The following is a 9,988-nucleotide window of genomic DNA, read 5'->3' as shown; positions in this document are numbered from 1 at the left end:
GTTTGTTATATTTTTCCAAACGATTTATTCTGCGGTCACCTCACGCTTTTCCAGTATGCTTTTATAGTCGGTTATCGACGTAAATTTACGAGTTCCTTGCCAGTCTACCCTTTATTGTGGATCCGGTTTCCAATATTAATATCACCGTCCAACGCGTTTGATCGTATCACAATATCGGATTTCGTGAGATGTTTGAGAAAGCAGCGCTTAAATAGCAAAGAAACAACAATGTGTCGCTAATATTTATAAAATGTAAAAATAATACCACGATTGACAATACATATTTCGCCATAAAAATATGTATGCGTTATAAGTGCAAAGTGTTTTTATAAATATTAGATGTTTAAAACGTTTACATTTCAAACAGCAATGAAAATGAATACATCAAAGTATTATGTTTAAATCATAAATTGCTAGAACTCTGACAGTTTGTATCATATTTTATTTAATATTTCTCAATCTCTTTTCAATCCTAATCAATATTTGCGGGTTCAATGGTTTTGAATATTTCTTTCAATTATGATGCGAAAAATTGATTAAACAAATACTTCTTATATTTCTCAGAGTTTGACCTTTAAAATAAAAAAAATTCTTCTATTACGTTAATTTTAAGTAAGTTATTAATTTGTAGTACATTGGATTCGCGTAAATATCAATTAAAAAAATTTTGGAAAGAACATTAGAGTTATATGTATGTTCATTGTTCTCTACACACACACATACACACACACACACACACACACACACACACACACACACACACACACACACACACACATACAATATCATTCTTCTTTGCAGAATTTGATACTCAACAAGTATCTCTCTTGCAAAATGGTCATATTCAATTTTTTAGAATAATAAATAATAAATTACAAATAATAATAAAACCAATCAATTGATTATTAATTTTGTTATTTTCCAGATAGCTTATATTACAGCATATATGTATATATGTTATGTATGTTACCTCGCCGCTAGCTTATAGCATTCTCTTGGTTTGTTTTTATAAAAACTGGATAATACAAATCCGCATGCGATGCTTGCATGCGGTTTTTCCTTTTATTTATTTTACTTAGTTTGTTTTATTTAGTGGTACCGGTTATTTTGTTTCAATTCCATAAAATATATTCATTGTTGTTGCTTCGTGATTTTCTGTTTCTAATTCGATTCCCATTGTGAATTTACGGTCTCGTAAAATAGCGGTGTTCTAATATGTATTACTCATGCTAGGATTAAAATTTCTTTTAGAGAGATAATCTTATATTTTACGTACTTTTAAAAATGGAATCGAAAGATATTATTGGTTACTAGAGGTATCTAACTTTTAAAATATATACAAAGTGAAAAACAAATGTAAAAGCTACTGACTGAAAATTTTAATTAACGAAATATATTCTGTTATTATTTAATTAATATTGATTACGATAATATAGGTCAAATTTTTAATTTATTTATTAAGCAACAAACTGTTTAATTATTTCAATAATATATAATAATGTTTGCTCTTAAAAAAATATAAAAATGCTGGATTGTTACTCTATTATACATTATTATTAACAAAAAAGTTCTGTTACTTAAAACAAATATAAATCAAAATATCAATAAAATGATTTAATTTTTGCACCTTGATTTGCTTTGAATTTCATCGTGAAATCTCTCATTAATTAATGAAAATACTAGATGTTCAGATTGATTGAGTGGCGGAATATTTAATTGACTCACTTGAGAAAAGCTCACGATGAGTCTGTCATTGACTCGAACTCGTCATCAGTTTTTCTTGAAGTGACAGTAACAAGATAGCGTTCGTCTCTAATAGTCGATCAATCGATCGAGAAGTTGATTAGGCAAGATTCGACCAGTCAAGGATATATAATCATTTATTCTATTAATAATCTTAGTCTGGAAAGTACGTTCAACATTCCAGATCTGATTTTTGATCTGAGTATTCCAGATCTGAGTATTACATACTTGACTACTATATATGCGTAAGTAGTTAGTAGACGATGTTTACTGATAAAATGCATGCATAAAAAATAGGAAAACCGGTATTCTGTGATAGAGAGTGATTTTGTAACATGCGTAGACTATGCGTTGACTATTAAACTTCATATTTTTTTTAATCAATTCTTCTTGTTACAAATTCCTAAAAAACTTTCTGATTAACCGTAGTTCACAATTATTAATCGATGTTTCCGCTCGTAGAAATAACTGACTTCAAAGAATATACATACTACGTATATCTCTACAGATATATATGTAGTATGTACACTGTATTTAGCGAACTGCATACGGGACGTCTTGTACAACACGGTGCTCACGAAACGTAGTTTCACCAAGTGCGATTATCTCTTTAGCTGGCAAAATTGCAAAGTGTAAAGTAGAAATTCCTGGCGTACAAATTATGACAGTTAATAACCAGAGCGCACGTATATATAACGCGTAAGTAAATAATCGAATTAATTGCGGCGCACGCGTTCAAATAAATATATCCTCGTTCTCACACGATGGTACCGTGTTGTAAAATTCAACGTAATGCGAAATATAATATACATATCGCGCACGTATGAGATATAGGCAATACGCAATTTCCGCTCGTAACGTGTCATCGTGTAAATAAATAAAAATGGTATCGTCGTATGTTGTTGGCGGAACGAAATCCGGTCGAATTTATAAACCAGTGGAATGGGAGTGAATATTTAATTACGCCATTTGTTTATCCCATTCCGCCGAATCGCTAATTCGCGCAACCGAGTGTCCGATATCCTCGAACAATAAGCGGCCGTATATTAAGCTCTATTTACATTTCTCATTATAACGGTCAAATTATCGTTGCTCTGACGCTTATGACTTCGTGACGTTTCGTTGTAATTTTATTTAACGTTATTTATCATGATAATGGAAATGGAATAAAATCCCCTCCGTACTGGGGAGCGACGCGAATAACTCAGGAAGATAAGCTCTATTTGAAAATAAATTCTGGTTAATACTCTAGAATATAATTAAATTTGCAAGACTGCAATTTAATGCGCCAAATTGTTGTTTATCGTTTAAAAAAAAATTAATCAAAATCGATTAATATCTCGTCAATGAAGCAAACTATATTTCTTTATAATCTAGCTCTCATCTTTAGATAAAGATATGATTTTTTTTTTAGAGTTAATTAATTTATAGATGATTTTTATTTCTATACATGACGTGTACTGATGAATTGTTAACGTGTTGGATTATCTTGATTAAATTAAGAAATATTAATTATTAACATGGCTGCCTGATGAGCGCATAGGTCGAGAAGCTACTTCTGTAGCTCGATTGTCTTATTTATGACGAAGAACGCTTTGTGAATCACGTGTGCATCGATAACAAGATCGAGCATTGTCTCGTGACCGATCGATATCGCGTTGCACGCGAGAAACATGCAACGCGAGAAACATGCGCTTGACAAACGCGCTCCTCGACGCCGAGAATAAGAAAGCTCGCGATATTAATAGATGCAAATCTTAAGCAAGAATAATTTATCACCGTAAAGTCTTCGTTAATAGATTTGCCGTTGTATCTTTACACTTTCATTGCATTATTTTCCGAGTAGATTCATTGATTCATTCGAATCAGTTTCTTTTTAATCCAAAACACTTTTTTTTGACAAAGTTTCACGAAAATTTGCACATTTTGTTTTTCTATTCTGATGAAAAGATCGCGTGATATCTCAAGCTCGATACAAGAAAATTCTTTGCCAGATGCAATGTCAGTAGCTTGCATAATGCGGTGCGCAACGCTACGTTAATCAAAAACGAAGGCTACGAATGCTAATAACATTTTTATCTCGCTACGGTAGTTACTATTTGTTTATTTTACCTTGACTGTCAAGAGAATTTAAATCGCCTTCAGAGATTGACAGACTATAGCACAGTTAGATTAAAGACCATGGCACACAAAATACTCAAGCAGCAACACGAAACAGTAGGAAAATTAACATGGATTTATTGCTTACGTTATGGCCTTGCAGTCTCTGTACTACAGTGAGAGAAATGTTTAGCACGCATAATCATTTATTTTGTTGACATGTAATTAACAAACTTTCTATTTTTTTATTTAAAATTGTGTTATTTTAATCAAAATTTGGTTAAAATAATTAAATTTTTATTTGAAAAACACACAATTTCTTAATGAAAGATTTATTAATTACGTACTAACAAAATAAATAGTTCCAAAACATTTCTCTCAGTGTGTAATTGATCATCTCACTTACTATTTAAGTTTTACTGCTTAAGATTTTTTATGTCTCGTATCCCTAAGATTACTGTAGAACATCCCCAAGGACATTTTCCAAGTTCTAGGATTGAATTTTGTGATTGCGTAAAGTTTGTTCCTGGAATGTCCCCGATTTTCTCTATATTTCCCTGAACTAGTTATTTTTTAATTATTGGTACAAAAACAATGTTATTATAATTTATTTTAGTATGATTATACAGAAATAGCAGATAGTATTGTAACATATGCCCAGTTTTATAATTCTGTGATTATATTCTGACTCATCGATAACTTTCTTATTGACATGCATTATTTAGTTATAACGAACAATTGAAAAATATAATTATCTTTGACTTTTCGCAAACAATTTTGCTAAAATATCTAAAAATTTAAATGAATACAGATCTGAAAATAATTTTGTTGGACCATCAAAATAATTATATAGTATGCTCAAGTATGATGAGCAAAGATACAAAAAATTTGACATTCTAGCAATTAGTTTTGAGTGTCTTACATAATTATTTTGATAATCTAACAAAATTTATTTTCAGATTTCTGTATCTACAAGCTAAATTTTGAAGCTAAACCGTTCCTTCGGTCATATATGTCGGTTATCTCTGATCTACTCATACTTTCTTCTTCCTGTTTGGTGTTTCAGTTTTTTCTTATTTTGTTGTGTAGCAAAATAAGTATTTCAGTTTTTATGGGTTATTAATAGTAATTTATAGAACGATAAACATTAAAAAATTTTTTTAATATTAAATTTTTACCTATAGTTTATTAAGCAGAATGGAACAATGTACAGATAAAACAACACTGGTTTTACGGTTTTATGGATTATTTTTTTTTATATTAGTAAAAGAGTCGAAATCTTTCCTCGTATTTGGTAAAAAAAATTTGGTACTCTAAGATTTCATACTCAAGATCAATCTTCTTTCTCGTTGCTTAATCCTAATTTCGTTATTATAAACAACTGCAGTCACTCGCCACACAAAGACTTCTGTGTAGTATGAACTGTCACTCGACGCATATAGAACACTCATATTTTAAAATAATGAGTAACACAGTAACGTATACATTTATCGATATCGCAGCATTTAAAAAGATTTTGTTTATTCCACTCGATACTCTTTTCTTATCATGAAGAATAACGATATATTTAAGACAGTCATATATGATTTCATGAGGCGCAATCGCTTTGAAGTACGTGTACGGCTCGTACAATTGTATCGTATAATGTGTTTCGTGGTAGAAACGGCTATAACGAAAGGGTTAATAATAGAATACGAATGCGGTATCTCGTAACGGTACCACGAATCGTGCATTGCATATCGGATCTGTTGCAAAATTTCCATTTGTTGCGGATAGTGCAGTTTTGTTTACGGTACGCTGTAGGCGATTTTGCAAAATTTTCAACAAAAACAACTTGCGTCGTTAACACTGTGTTCGTGCGATGTGCCGTGCGCGTGCTTTTTGTCGCTATTCTATAGCGTCGATAAAGCGTCGTTTCCATCCAGTATGAAGAAGTTAAAAAGCTCGCGTAAGCCCATATGCCCGATCCCGGCGCATTCATGAATAATTCACAATTTATTGAGTTTTTAATATCAATATCGACGGGATCGCGGATTAATCGACTGGCACGACTGGCCAATATTTATGCATCTTTCTTGGTGATGTTCACGTGCTGTCGTAATGCCGACAATTGGCCTTTTTCGTTGATTAGAAGTATTTATTTTTTAGTGGCGTTTGATGCGTACGTCCGGGAGTTTTTTGCGAGATAGTATAAATGGCTTCATTGAAATTTTATCATTTTATTCCATTTTCAAAAAGCCATCTACGACAGTAACGATATTGTGCCGGTGAAACGTGATACCGAAGTAACTAGAATAGAAAAAAATCCTGTCAGCGTTAAATTTTAAAATTGCAAGTTGCAATGTTTTTACAATAAGACACTTTCTATTGCCGACTATCAAAGACTTTAGATGATTTTCATTTATTGTATATAAAAGAGAGTTGACTACACGTCTATCTTTAAATTTAATGAGTAATAAAGATAGAACGACCCTTGTGTCGATTTGTGTCATTAAATAGGAAACACCCTTTGCTTTGAAATTTTATCGATAATAACGGGCGACCAATTATCATGGTTAAATAACTTTGTTCATGTGCGATGTACTCATACAAATTCATGATAATACTTGATTTCCACTTTCTTCATCATATCGCGAAGAGTCGCTGAGTGATACATCGATGCAATATTCGATCGAGATGTAACGATAACAAGCTTCATTTGATGCAGCGATGCGATTGTGATACTCAACAGAATGACTAAGCATTTCCATTTGAAAAGTTTTCACATGAAAGTTTTTATGTAAATACACTCAATATGTATTATTTTTTAAATAAAAATTTGCATATATACGTATGCATTTTTTTATGCAAAATATTAGTAAATTTAATTATAATTTAATTTCTAAATACACTGTGTTATTTCATTAAAGTATCGAATATTTAAAATATTATTTTATCGCAATATCCTGTGATGCACATTGTGCATATATATGTATATAATTTACAAATTTGATTATATATTATATTATACAATCAGATATCAAATATTTCTGTAAAAATATATCAAAGAGATTAGAACATTATCTTGCAATTAATAATTTAAAATACAATAATTAATTAATTTTTGTAATCATAATAATAGTTATCGCAGAATACGATATCTCAAATAGGCTCTATATTTAAAGCTTTTAATTTTATCACACGAGAGTAACTTTGTTATTTAAAAATGATACAATTAATTTATTATTTAACGTCGACATCTCTCGCTCAATATTTTTTCACGTAGGTAATAATATTGCGAATATTTATAGCAAGGATTACGAGCACAGAAATCGCTGGATACGCGAGATATTTCCGCAATTTACGAAAGTCAGTGGCGCGCGTTTTATTGTATGTGTGCAAAACGTGTTTTGTGCCAATGACTTACGGCCTATTTGCAACCACATTCAGTGCCCTCGTTTTTCCTGGTTTCGAATAACTACACGTTTGCCGATGGTCGATCGCGCGACACCGAGTGATAGGTCCCCTTTCCCCTTTGCCGCTGATCGATTTTGATTTCACGGCTAGTTTCGCGGAAATTAAATCATTGCGCGATCGACGAAAATGACGAATCGCTTTGTCGTAAATGCGTGCGGTGCAAAATTCTCGCCACGCATTCCCTCTCAACATAGAGGATTTAAATGATACTTTTGAAGTTTCGCTTTTAACATTTCTTCAGTGAAACTAACGCGAAAAAAACTTTATATGTATTGTAAACTACAATACACGTATAAATAATATCATAAATAGAGATCCGCAAATAATGGCTGCATTCGACAGAAAAAGCCGTTTTGCAATTATTGTAATATTCTTTAATATAATTGGTTTATACGTTTACAATTAGATCCAGTGAGGAGCTAATTAAGGGCGGAAACTAATTATAATACAAAATTGTACAATTGCAAAGTTGCTTTTTCTGCTAAATATAATTAATGAAAGGCAAGTTGAAATTTATTACAGCCACGTTGCATCTAAAAAAAAAAAAGAATACGAGTGTATGTGTTTCACTATCGAGGTACCAGTAATAGTTACAGATTAGGCGTAGGTAGTATCGTAATAATTCATTACTTTGCTCGGCTTATTTCCGCCATTGTCGTGCCGTTCATTATCTGTAGCGTTATTTCAGTTTGTTTCACGAGCAATCACAATTATTACGATGCATACTGCTGGTTTTTATCGTCCTTGATTTACCGATAAAAGTTTGCGCCGCAACGTTCACTCACCTGTCAAATTTCGCTCAGCCGTGACAGTTAAAATCTACCATCGAGAGATGCAGAGACATCCAATCTCTGCACGCGCTACAACTGACTTCACGAGATCGTCTGTAACAAGAAGCTTTTTATTAAAGGCCGCTGAAATATGCACGCTCGTAATCAGAAATCCAGAGAGAGTCCACGTCAAAAATTTTTCATTGACAGAAAGAATGTTTCTTTGAGTGACTTTGAATGACAGAGATTTAAACTTGTCTGCTTTATTGCATTAGTCACACACATTAATTTTTAAAGTAATATTATTTGAGAGACATTTGTATAAAAAAAAAGAAAAGAAAAGAAGAAAAGTTTTCTACATATTTAAAATGTGTTTATAAATTTGTTAAATAATATTCTTCTTAAATAGCACATAATAAAAAAATTTTATTTTATAAAAAGTTCTATTAAAAATAACAAAGTTAATTAAAAATTTTATATTAAAAATTTTATAATTAGATTTCAAAAATCCGTTATATTATTATTGTATTACATTTATATATTTCAGCTTGATTTAATATTTCATATTTGAGATAAAGTCAAGAAACATACCACTATGTCGTTATCGACCGATCGGTCCAATTGAATTTGTAAGAATACAAATTATCTGAAATGATTTTTTGATTCTATTGCGTCTAAAACCACGTGGTTATCATCCTGGTGAACAAACACTTTCGATCATAGACCGGCACCGTGGAGGGAATCCAGCTTGTTGATAAATGTGATCACTGAACGACGATCTCGACTTTAATCTCCAATCGAAGCTTTGCCGACTGCATTCTCCCGTGGTTTCCGATGCCTCAAGTCCTTGAGCTTGATCTTGAGTTTATGAAGTTTTCTAGTTTCGTTGCGGATGATTGTAGCTAGGAGTTTGAGGCTAAAGGAAATAGAATTCTTTAGACAGTAAGTTGAAAAGACTAAGTTTCTGTAATATTCGCAGCTATAATCATATTTCGCGTTATTAGAATTATTTATTTTATTTTTTTACACTCAATTTTTAGATTCTTTTGAGTATCGCGTTGCGCACTAACTTACAAGTTTAATTATATAATATTATTGATTATCATCCAATTCTTTTTTCAATTTCAACACGGAAAAAACTAATTTAGATATAGATTAGAAAATAATTTTCTTTAAACTATTAAAATAATTGTGTAAAACCAATTGCTTTCAGAATATTAAAACTTTTCGCAACATTACATCAACGTTAAATATTCTACGTAATTATTTTTATCTTTGACATAATTTATGGTTCAACAAAGTTATTTTTAGTGCATTTAGTTAAACTATTAGATTCTTCAGCAAAACCATTCTTTCGATAAAATCATTTTTCAGTGAAATTCATTATCACATTGTTTCACTAGCAGCAACTATATTGATGTCGTTATCTATAATGTAATAACGATAGAGAACAATGATAAAGTGCGGGAGTCACGTGATAACACTGTCTATTGTAGCTTATACATGACTTGCAGTATTTCATTACTGTCAACCGGCGCGATGTTTTTATTTCGTGTAAAAAATCAAGCTCACCATTAGAAGTGACTGATAACAATCGGTACATCCGCAACGATTTTTCCTATAAAATTGCCGTTTCCTGCGGAAACGCGAAGCCGTGATAACCGTGTAAACCGACCGGTCTGGCCGAGCGTACGACGCGACTTGTAAAGGCCCGCGCGAGATTGCTCGTATATATAAATCCTGTGTGTAAGAGGGTCCCCCCTTCCTTCATACTAAAATCTTTACTCCCATGCATGGTGTACCCTCCCCCCTCCCCCCACCACCACCATCCTGTTTCCGATGTCGCTCGTTTATTCTGTACCAGCGATTTAATTTTGCACGTCTTTTGCGGTACTACGATGATGTTAAAGGTCTCCTTC

At 32.0% G+C, this 9,988-nt stretch overlaps 1 protein-coding gene across 2 annotated transcripts in view; it reads right to left on the bottom strand.

Moving 5' to 3' along the window:
* Positions 1-9,759, bottom strand: part of LOC108750306 (cystinosin homolog) — a 26,970-nt gene extending 17,211 nt beyond the window's left edge. For both annotated transcript variants that reach the window (XM_018489676.1, XM_018489694.1), the window contains exons 1-3: positions 9,642-9,759; positions 8,661-8,985; positions 8,085-8,183 (exon numbers count right to left, since the gene is read on the bottom strand). The gene's annotated coding sequence lies outside the window, so the exon portion shown is untranslated. The remainder of the gene's footprint in view (positions 1-8,084; positions 8,184-8,660; positions 8,986-9,641) is intronic.
* Between the last annotated feature and the right edge of the window lie 229 nt (positions 9,760-9,988).

This window comes from Trachymyrmex septentrionalis, unplaced genomic scaffold (assembly GCF_001594115.1).
Source record: "Trachymyrmex septentrionalis isolate Tsep2-gDNA-1 unplaced genomic scaffold, Tsep1.0 scaffold11, whole genome shotgun sequence".
NCBI lineage: Eukaryota > Metazoa > Arthropoda > Insecta > Hymenoptera > Formicidae > Trachymyrmex > Trachymyrmex septentrionalis.
The sequence above is the reverse complement of the archived record's forward strand: the minus strand, read 5'-3'. Positions and strand labels throughout refer to the sequence as shown.